Here is a 12,184-nt window from a genome sequence, read left to right as displayed (position 1 = left end):
AGAAAACATCAGAAAAACCCAGCTGAAGGATAGTCTACAAAATACCCACCAATACAGTTCAAGAGGTCATTAAAGATTCCTAAGGAAAGCCTAAGGAATCGCCCCCTATAGGAAGAAGCTAAGGAAATATGACAACTAAATGAAATGTGGGATTTGATTTGGATCCTGAAACAGAAGAATGGTGGTGGAAAAACTGGTAAAACCCAAGTAAAGTCCGTAGCTTAGTTAGTAATATTGTACTAATGTTAATTTCTTAGTTTTTATAAATGGACCATAGGTATGTAAAATGTTATATGAACCTGGTTTTAGAGTCTATGGAAACTCACTCTGTGATTCTTCTATGTCTAAAATCTTTTCCAAAAAAATTTAAAACATAAAAAAACAACTGTTTATAGTGCAAAAGAAAAAGTTTACCTCTGTCTCTTCATCTTGATTCAGTTCTCAACATACGGCTGCAACTGTAACCTTCTTTATAAAAAGGAGGAAATGAAAAAAATAAACGTGATTAGCTTTTCCTTTTGTAAAGAGTAATCTTTCCTACTACAGACAGAGGCCTTGGCTGTTTACTGCCCCTCCTTCATGGTCAGGTCTGTAAAGCATTGCTCCTGCGAAATGAAAATTACACAATATACTGAATTTCTCTTGGCGTAAGCATTTCTGGAACGTCTCTTCACAATCGATAGAGTTTCATCTTGGACATCAGATAGGCCAGCCTGCTTATTTTCATTTTTAGGATGGAAATAATAGTACATGTTTATATATTACTTTATACTTTTAAAAACAATTTTATATTTATATCTAGCTTTATATGCACCACGTATAGTGACAGGGCAATCATAACTGGCATCTCTGTTCTATAGATTTCAAAATATAGGCTCTAGGATGTTCACCAAGTTTTAAGGCCACAGTTAGTTATTGGCTGGCACTCGAATTTCCACCTTCTTGAAACTTTCCTATGCTCTCTGAAAGTGAATGTGGACAGTCAAATTCTCTTTCCCTTGCAGGTCAGGAAACAGGGTAATCCTTATGTAATAATAATAATTAATAATAATAACATCCAGCATTTACTGCATTCCTACAATATGCTAGAGGGTTTGCTGAATGCTTTTAAGTAGACAATCTCATGTAACCTTCTTTATGATTTTACAAGCAGTTGGAAGCAGACATGGAGGTGATTGGCATCTGATTGGATATAATTAGCAAGAGAAGAGGGAAATATAAAGGGTCCTGATGGTAATAAGTTTTGGCAATATGGAATATGGTGGTACCATTAAAAAAAATAGAGAGTGAAGAAAGAATAATATGAAGTAAGATGATTTCTTTTTTTGTATCTGTCATGTGCGTACTCTGAACTTACAGTGTGCCCCTTATTTGACTCCTTTAAAGTACTTAGAATAATTTGTTATGATTTAAAAAATTAACCTGTGCATGCTGTTGTCATGGCTCAGAGACTGAGATTTGATGAGACAAGAGAATGTAAACTCATAACTTCCAGCAGACCCATCTAATAGCCACTTGCCTGGTATGGTGTGAAAGCTTCTCTAAGCATGTTTCTGAGGATCGCATTGGAGAAACTAGCTTCAATTAACATGGGGAGACATTCCTTTGAAAAGCAAATCAGATTGCAATTATAGTGTGTGGGGCAGACGGGGTGTGGAGGGGGTAAATGATTGATAATTAACTAGGAGAAGCTTGCTGACACAAAGTGTGATTTGAGCAATGATAAAGAAACGTGTCTATAGTTATTATAGAATATGAATTTTCTCTCTCTGTAACCCCACAACTACATCCCTCAGAGTGGGAGAGGGTGGGAAGAGACAGTATATTACTGAGCAAACATACATCAGCTGATGAAGCACACACACAGTACCCACAAGGATGCACGGAACAGTCCTTCAGGTCAGAGTCAAGTCCTACAACAAGGGCCCTGGGTACAGTCACTCTATCTGTTACTCACAGATAAGGGTCCCTCCATCTCTCATGGAAATAACTGTTAATGATTTCATATTGCTTTATACTTCGTAGGAGAAAAAAACAAACCTCCCATTTGGACTTACATATTTGCTAAGGCCTCCATGTTCCTTTAGTCTAGGGCTCCACCTTGTTTTGTCTCAAGTTTCCAGAACCAGTTGTTAGTTCCACCTGATTCCTCACTAGATGAGGCTAATTGAGGAGGGTCTCATCCCATGGTGAGGGTCTATGAGCCAGTCAGACCTTTCTTTTTTTTTTTTTTTTTTTTTTTTTTTTTTTTTTNCTTTTTTTTTTTTTTTTTTTTTTTTTTTTTTTTTTTAGTCAGACCTTTCATACTGCCAGAAAGGCCCACATGTTAGTTTGTCTTTCAGTTGATAATATTCCTAAAAACCCTCTCCTCTGTTCCCTTCCTTCTCTTACCAGATCTCCCCTTGTTACCGTTGGTATATATCATGGCACAGCCATGGGGAGGGAAGAAGGAAAAAAATGCCAAATATCATCCCACTGATACCAGTTGTCAGGTGGGGAGAAGGAGGAAAAATGGTCACAGTGATAGGGAATTCCATTTTCACTGTTTATATAGGTAACAGAGAAAATTAAAGCTTTCCTTAAGATGCAAAATCCCTTTAAGAATGTTACCTTTAACATTGATTGCATAAATATGGTTAATTGATAAGGTGAATACAATTTAGACATTAAAAATATGGGAGTTTTTTTGCAAAATACTGACAAGGGAAATATTTATGATATATAGTTAAGGGGAAAGAGCATGTTACATCATAGAATATGTTACTGTGGTGATAACTCAACTTTGTGGGAAAAATACACAAAATATCCACAGAAAAAAGTGACTAGAAAATATTCATGAAAGTCTTAATGGTAGTATTACATGAATGGTAAAATTTGGGTGACTAATTTTCCTGAATTTTCTGCATTTAGAAAATTTTCTGTCTGCTTCTGCTCTAAGGAAAGAAAGTCACAATAATCAGTTGGTGACTGGCTGAAAGTCTCTTTATTGGAAAGTGTACAAGCTCCAAATTATAGTGGATATTTTGACAGTTGTGGTATAATTTTGTTTATTTTTAAAATGAAAATTCATCTACATATTCAAAGTATGCAGAATAACTACTGTAATATTTAGAGTTCGGTTTGTACATATACAAATATACACACCCTCCCTATCAAAGTCTTGTTAGCTTTTTTTTAAATTTAGGATCAGAAGGGACCATTAATGCTTAATATTTGAGATCCCAGATGTATCGTGTTTCTAATGAATAATCACTTCTCATTTGATATCAGATGAAGTACCACGTGGAGTTGTTCCTACTTGATCAGAATTAGCAACTAAACCTCAGATTAGAGCAACAGGGGCTGTGCATAGACATTCTTCCTTTCAGGCTACCATCAGGGATTGGGACCAGCCCCTTCCTTGAGGTGCATACACCTTTTGATTGTTAGTAGATCTCTTCCCGCTCCCTGCCCCCGCCCCCCAGCTCCTCCTGCCAAAGACACTGTGGCGTGGGTTAGGAATAAACACCAGACATGGATTTCTGGTTTCCATAATGATAGATTAAGTCATTTGGACAGATTCTGTCTGTTGGAGAAAACTGAAATGTAAATGATATATTGAAAAAAATTTAAACCATCGATGAGTTAATCTCCTAGTGAAAAAATTACTAGGCTAAGATCCAGGAAGGGAATGGAAACTTAGAGAGGAGAGTCCAGCATTTGGAACCATTTTTGCGCTGGAGCTGGTGGCTAATCGATGTGGCCAACCTGCACCTTCGATAGGTCTCCTAGGCTAGAGGGGCAATAGTCAGAGTCTAGGGCCCACCAAAAGGGGGGGGCTCTAGAGCACCATCTGCTGTTGATAGGGCCCAGTAGAGGTTAGCCAGAAGGAAGTCAGTTCTGGACAGATTGCAGCCCAGGTTTCTATTATCTGAGTAGACCAGAAAAATCTCAAACTCTAAAATTGGATTAAGATGATCCACGTTGATGTTCCCCTGAACTCTTGGCAGAAACAAACAAAAATACTCTCTGGCCTTAATTGTTTTTGCACAGATTTTTAGAAACCACATTTGATATGCTATCAAAGATAACTTCATTCAATAGGGGGCAAGATCTCATGAGTAAGAAAGAGAAGAAAAACAATATATGAGAGACAAAGTAGAATCAAGATAATTAGGTTTATACTTTGGAAAAAACCAAAGCTTGAAAACCCTGTCAGGGAACCAGAAACTATAAATATGATATAGCAGATTTCAAAAGAGCCAAACAGAAATTCTAGAATTGAAAATGTCAGTAAACAAAATTATAAAACAATAGATGGGTTTAACTACAGATTAGATACAGCTGGAAAAAAAAAAAACCCTAAGACGTGAAACATAGGTTAGAAGGTTAGAATGTAGGGTGACGGTAAAAGTTTTTAGAAATACATATTAACAGGGACGGTTGGGTGGCCCAGTCGGTTAAGCATCTGACTTCAGCTCAGGTCATGATCTCGTGGTCCATGAGTTTGAGCCCCACAACAGGCTTTGTGCTGACAGCTCAGAGCCTGGCGTATGCTTCCGATTCTGTGTCTCCCTCTCTCTCTGCCCTTCCCCCACTCACACTCATCTCTTATCTCAAAAATAAATAAACATTAAAAAATGTTTTTTAATAATTAAAATAAAAGAAATACATATTGCCATTCAGAGGTTACCCCCAGGGTACTGAGGGTACAATTTGCAACATGAATGTGTCCACCCAAACCAGTGGTGACTATCCACCTGGATTGGTAGTGGGGAGGGAGCAAGATTATCTGTGCAAGAGGTGATGTGTGTTAGCACACAGAGAGTGTGCTAACTTCCTTCCATGATTGCCTTCTATGCCTTTTCAGATTGTTCTATTCTCCAATGCATAAGGATCCTAAAATAGAATGGTAGGCTCTTTAGGTTGTAAAAATGTTTAGTAGATTCCAGAAAGGATATAAGTACACTACTTGTTGAGATATTCTTATATGTGATGTTTTCTTGTGGTTATAAATTTAACTACTTTTTTTTTTTTAATGTTTTGTTTATTCCTAGGAGAGAGAGAGAGAGACAGCGTGAGCAGGGGAGGGTCAGAGAGAGAGGGAGTCACAGACTGAAACAGGCTCCAGGCTCTGAGCTGGCAGTCAGCACATAGCCCGACGCGGGGCTCGAACCCACGAACCGCGAGATCATGACCTAAGCGAAAGTCGGACGCTTAACCGACTAAGCCACCCAGGCGCCCCTCTTGTGGTTATAAATTTAAAGCAAGTTTAATTCAAACTAGTTGTTCTTTTCTTTTTAAAATAAAAAAAATTTAAGTTTTTATTTCAATTCCAGTTAGTTACCATCCAGGTGATAATAATTAGTGTACAAAATAGTGATTCAACACTTCCATACAATACCCAGTGCTCATCACAAGTGCACCCCTCATCCTTACCACCCATTTAACTCATGCCCCCACCTACCTCCCCTCTGGTAACCATTAGTTTGTTCCTTATAGGTAAGAGTCTGTTTCTTGGTTTGCTTGTCTCAAACTTTACTCTGAAGTGATTAATTGTTGCAATTATATGTCTAATGTGTTGGTCTAAAATCTGTCACATGTTCGTTTCATGCTAGATGTATGGTTTTAGTTTTACAAATTTAAAGTTTTAAGTATGTTAATAATTAAAAGTTCAACTTAATGTTTGCTTAGTTCCACTGAACGTCTTGATTGTGGCTTCTAACGTCTTGGATTAGACGTTTGCTGATGAGGTCTGCCAATATCTCACTGGGAGAATGAGCCTGCATTTTTATGGCTCTTTTAGTGTGATTCCTTTTCCTGACCTGCAGAGGTCTTCCTACCCAAGGGATACTTTGACCGTTGGAGGAGTTACGGAATTTTGCTTCCTCCTTTCCAAATCATTCCCATTGTAGAAGGCATCCATCACTTATTTTGCTCATATGCTCTCTGATTTTCCTTAAATGTTGTCCTTCCTCAAGCTTCTTCCTGGATACACGAGTTCTAAATTGGATTTTATGAATAACTATCAGATTTGAGACTAAATTTATTTCTGAAACTGTTCTGTTCCCCTAAAAGGGTTATTGCTCTCTTTACCTTGGCTTAAGTTGGTTCATTACACTTTTAGTTTTTCTGTCTCTGGACCACCAGGGGAGTTACTTTCTATCTTTTGGTCTGATCATTTCTAGCAAACCATATCAATTACAAATATTGTGGGCTTATATATTTTTTTATTTTGAGAGAGAGAGAGAAAGAGTGCAAGTGAGGCAGAAAGGCAGAGGGAGAGAGAGAATCTAAAGCAGGCTCCATGCCCAGTGAGGAGCCTTATATGGGGCTTGATTTCATGACCCTGGGATCATGACCTAAGGCAAAACCAATTCAGAAGCTTAACCATCTGAACCACCCAGGCACCTCTGGGCTAACATTTTAAAATACCAACAAATGTTTAGGTATCTTTAAAAAAAATTGATAGACCTTTTTTAAAAGAAGTTTTAGATTTACAGAAAATTGAGCAGAATGTATGGAAAGTTCCCATTTATCCTTTTTCCCTATCCCCAACCATTAATCTTATTACTAATATCATACATTGGTGTGGTGCATTTGTTACAATTGATGATCCAATACTGATACATTTTTGTTAACTATTCTTCCATAATGTACATTAGAGTTCACTTTTTATGTTGTAGATTCCATGGGTTTTGATGAACGGATGTCTAAGGACATGTATCTATCATCTCAGTATGATACAGAATAGTTTCATTGTCCTAAAACCCCTCTCTCCCTCTGAATAATCTCTGGCCGCCCCAATCTTTCACTATCATGGTTTTGCCCATTTCAAAATGTCATCTGGAAGGAATCATCTGCGCAGTATGTATTCTGTGCAGATAAGCTTCTTTCACTTAGCAATAGGCACTTAAGTTTCCTTCAAAAGGTGGATTTTTCATGGCTTGATAACTGAATAATATTTCATTGTCTGGTTGTCCCATAGTTTGTTAATTGGTCGTGTACTGAAGGACATCTTAGTTGCTTCCAAGTTTGGCAATTATGAATAAAGTTGCTGTAAACATTTGTATGACAATACTTAAGTTTTCAACTCATTTAGGTAAATGCCAAGGAGTGCAATTGATGGATCTTTGTTTAAGAGTATGTTATGTTTTGGAAGAAACCACTAACGTGTCTTCCAAAGTGGCTATACCATTTTTAACTCCTACCAGCAACAAATAAGAGTTCCTGTTGCTTCACATACTCCCCAGCATTTGGTAGTATCAGTGTTATGGACTTTACCCTTTCTAGCCCGCAAGTAGTGGTATCTAATTGTTTCTTAAATTTGTAATTTCATGCATATGATGTTGAACTTTTTTTCTTTTTCATATATTTATTTGCCATCGATAGATCTTCTTTGGAGAGATATATGTTCAGATTTTTCCAAAAAAATTGGATTGTTGTCTTATTGTTGAATTTTATAAGTAGTTTGTTTATTTTGGATACTAGTCTTTTATCAATTTTGCTACTATTTTCTCTCAGTCTGTGGCTTTTTTTCCCAATCCTCCTAACATTGCCTTTTGCAGAGCAGAAAACTTTAATTTTAATTAAAGGATTATTAATGTTTATTTATTTTTGAGAGGGAGAGTGGGAGCTGGGGAGGGACAGAGAGAGAAGGAGACACAGAATCCGAAGCAGGCATCAGGCTCTGAGCTGTCAGCACAGAGCCCGATGTGGGCCTTGAACCTATGAACCATGAGATCATGACTTGAGCTGAAGTCAGATGCTTAACGGACTGAGTCACCCAAGGGCCCCTTTAATTTAAATTTTAATGGACTTTGAGTTTTCTTTGTGTGTGTGTGTGTGTATTGTATCTAAAAAGTCATCACTATACCCAAGGTCACCTAGATTTTCTGCTTTGTGTATTCTGCAAATTTTATAGTTTTGCATTTTAAATTTAGGTATATGAGTAATTTTGAGTTGACTTTCATGAAAGCTGTAAGATTAGGGTCTAGATTTGTTTTTCTTTTCTATTTTGCTTTCTATTTTTTTTTATTTTTTGCATATGAATATCTAGTTTTTCCAGCACCATTTGTTGAGAGGATCGTCCTTACTTATTTCTGACATTTTTTCGGAGTCTTATATGACAATAATTTTATAGTATATATATATTTTTTTAGAGAGAGAATAGAAAGAAAGAATAGAATAGAAAGATGATTTGGTCTTTCCTTTAGATTATTGATTAAATTTCATTTTTGGAAATTTAAAAAGTTTTCTTTCAACATTATAACTTATTATGCAAACCCAAGTTCAAATGCTAGCTTCTCTGTGACCTTGGACATGTGACTTATACCAAGCTTTAGATTCCCCACAGGTTAAAAAGGAATTTTACTTTTAAAACCCATGGCTCTTCTTAAATCTAGACTTGCATTGTCCAATGTGGTATCCACTCACCATATGAGGCTATTGAGCCATTGAAGCATAACTAGTTTAAATTGCAATATAAATATAAATACTCATCTGATTCCAAAGATTTAGAAACCAAAAAACAAACAAACAAACAAAATGAAAACCAAACCAAAACAAAACAAAAAACCCAAGAGTTTTTTGAGTTTAAAATAGACTATTAATTTTTTTATGTTGCAGGTATGTCAAAATATACTATCATATATATATATTGTGTTAAATGAAATGCATTATCAAAATTAATTTCATCTACTTTTTTTTACCTTTTTGTGTGGTTACTAGAAAGTTTTAAATGACATATATGGCTCATTTTTTATTTTTATTGGATGGCATTTCTTTAGACTTTGGTATCCATTACCATGTCAAGAGTAAATTAGAATTCAGTTTTCTAAAAATATTCTGTACTTCCCAAATAGAATGCCCTAAGTATATATTATTTCCCTTTTCTTTGTGCTCCAAGAAGAATTTGTCACCTAGAATAAAGTAGATATTATTACATTTTGTCTTTTAATAAGGACATAAATATGATTAATGTAAACATAACATAAAACACAGAGAAAGGAAGGGCAAAGTACATGTCTAGATCTGGGTAAAGGTGGGGAGGCAGAGATGGGTTTATAATGGAGATAATCAAGTTCAAGTTCACACTCCAATGCTCTTCACTTGTATGGGTTCCTTCCCAGGCCCTGAGATGAGAGGAGGCTAATAATGTGCTCACGGAATCTTATGTTTTGCAGCTCTTGAAATAGTAAGATATTTCAATCACAACCAGTGAAAACATTTGGCTCTTTCCACCTTGGCTCTCTCTTTTCCTTTCCTCTTACTCCATCTTGTGTCATGGCATTGGGGTGATCACAGGCATTTTGGGCATCTGCCTAAGGAAGGCTGATTTAGGGACACGTTGAACTTGGATTTAGTGGGTATATTTATATGGTTTGTGACTAATTAAGTTGCTCTGGTTGCTTCATTACAGAAATGGCTCTTGGAAGTACTCCACTGCCTCTCCCTCCGCCATGACTCAACTCACCAAATTTTGGGAAACCAAAGTGAAGGCAGTATGAACTTGTCTTATGGTGCTTGGAGGCAGAAGTATGTGGTGACCGAAGAGAAAAAAAAAGTTCTATATGATGTTTAAAGACAAAAACTGGTCTGTGAAAAATGTTACCAATCAGACAGTAAAGTTGCAAGCAGGTTTCAGCTTTCATTGGTGCTTTGTTGAATGGAAAGATCTCAACTGCCGGGAGTAGATTTGATACTGCAGCACATACAATTACATATTTACTAGAGTTTTTTTTTCTTCTTTGATGGGTTTTAATGAAATTGATTATATCAAAATTACTGTGTTCATAGAATAAAAATGAGAAGACCTGTGTGTGAAGTCACACACATGTGACAGATCACCATGTATTTTCAGTATATTCCCAGGGAGAAGGTTAAAAAAGAATTGGTGCTACATTTCTCAAAGGTGTTCTCAAAGTTTGGTGGTGATCCTTGAGGGTCCCTGGTATCTTTTTGGTATATCAGTGAGTTAAACTACTTTTATAGTAATACAAAGATTATATTTTGCCTTTCCATTCTCATTTTCTCAAGAGTATACAGTGGAATTTTGAGCAGCTACATATGTGATATTATGACATATACAGATTGAATGCCGAAGTAGATATGAGAATCCTATCTTTCTTTCCTTCTTTCTTTTAAGTAGGCTCCACACCCAGCATGGGACTTGAACTCTCAACCCCTGGGATTAAGAGTCAGATGCTCTACCGACTGAACCAGCCAGGTGCTCCAAGAATCCTATTTTTTATTAAGCCAGACATGAGAGAAATTTCAAAGATAAATCCACTCTTCTCATTAATTTTTCTCAATTAAATTAGGCTTTCTCATTAAATTTTGTAAAACAGTATTTTTATTATTTTTATTTTTTTAGTTTATTTATTTTAAGAGAGAGAGAGAGGCAAAGAGATGGGGGAAGAGAGAGAATCCCATCTTCACTGTCAGTGTAGAGCCTGATGTGGGGCTCAAACCCACAAACTGTGAGATCATGACCTGAACAAAAGTCAGGTGTTTTGGGCACCCCCAAAACAGTATTTTTAATGTAAAAATATGTTCTCTGTACCTACATGTAATTTATTTATTATTGCTATCTTTAAGTGAATGAATAACTAAACACTTTTAATTTTATACATTCTTAATTTCTACCATCAAGAGCACACTATACTTACTGTATGTTAGCTAACTTGACAATACATTATAAAAAAAGAAAAGATGTAGAGAAATATTGGTAGGAGTATATCCACATGACCATTTTAGAGAATAATCTGCCAATATCTATAAAAATTTTAAACATTAAAAAACATATTCTTTTATCCAATAGTTCACTTTCAGGAATCCATCCTCTAGAAATTCCAGCTTTGGGCACCTGGGTGGCTCAGTTGGTTAAGCATCTGACTCTTGATTTTGGCTCAGGTCATAATCTCACAGTTTGTAAGTTCAAGCCCCATGTTACTCTCTGTGGGGACAGGGTGGAGCCTGCTTGAGATTCTTTCTCTCTCCCTCTCTCTCTGCCTCTCCCCTGCTTGTACACTCTTTCTGCCTCTCATTCTCTCAAAATAAATTTAAAAACTTAAAAAAATGTTTACAATGATCAATTACATGATAACTCCATTGGGAATTTTGTTGAGAGCTAAGAACAAAAAACTACTGAGTTGCCAAAGTTTACTTTCATTCTCAACTCCAGCACCAATATTTGAAATTCTTCATTCGCTTTGTGTCTTGGAGGTGTTCTATGACAGAACAATTTTCCACACTGAGATTGGTGGTAGGTGAGGCATAGGCCTTTTTTTGGGTAATGTGGGAAAAGAGACTACATAAGGAGAGATAGAGAGAAGGAAGAGGAGACATGTTCTTGATCACAGTCAGTCTTTGCAAAACACACATGTGGGAGGTAAGAACGGAGATGGCACCCTCAAAACCATCTGTTTGCCTGTAGCCCTTTGAGAAGTCTTCATGTTTCCGCAGGAGTAGCATGCTCCAGGAAGACACGAGGTCTAGACGGTCTAACTGGTACTGATACAACTAAACTAATAATTAAAGCACAGCCAGGTATAGTATAGGGACAAAGTGTGGGTCTTGAAGGACAGATAGTTTCAGTTGGTTAGAAGGCTACTGAAAGTCAATAAAATGACTTTTTATAGTGGTGTGGAGTTTTCAGAGCACTTTTTTGCACTATCTATTTGTGTGAACCTTGTGGGATACTTATAGCAGGATTTTTTGCTCCCATTTTACAGATGAGAAACATGAGGTTCAGAGAGAACACATGTGTGTATATGTGTGTGTCTGTGTGTGTGTGTGTGTGTGTGAGTTTGATAATGGGTCATCCAGGAAACCATTTGATAGCTCTTTTAATTAGTATCACATGACACTAATGGACAAATATTTTTGGAAAATTCAGTCTTGATTTACTCAATTTGGCCATGAAAACTTTGACAATTTCTAAGTATGTTATTCAGACTCTGCAAATCTGACACTTTGTGGCTAATAAATGGTTAACCCTTAGTAAATCTTTAACCACTCGAAAAGCTTACCATGGCATTCGTTTTGTGGGTGTATATCTGGATTTGTTCCATACTGATGGGGCTGAGTCAAACATAGTGAGAGATGTTATGAAATCTATCCAGGTCTTTCCTTCATGGGGGCTCTACTGTGGTGTCTGTGAATCCTTTCTATTCCCTCCCACTCGGAATGAACTGCAGTGGTC

This window comes from Hyaena hyaena, unplaced genomic scaffold (genome assembly GCF_003009895.1).
Source record: "Hyaena hyaena isolate Hyena2069 unplaced genomic scaffold, ASM300989v1 scaffold_395, whole genome shotgun sequence".
Taxonomy (NCBI): domain Eukaryota; kingdom Metazoa; phylum Chordata; class Mammalia; order Carnivora; family Hyaenidae; genus Hyaena; species Hyaena hyaena.
The sequence above is the reverse complement of the archived record's forward strand: the minus strand, read 5'-3'. Positions refer to the sequence as shown.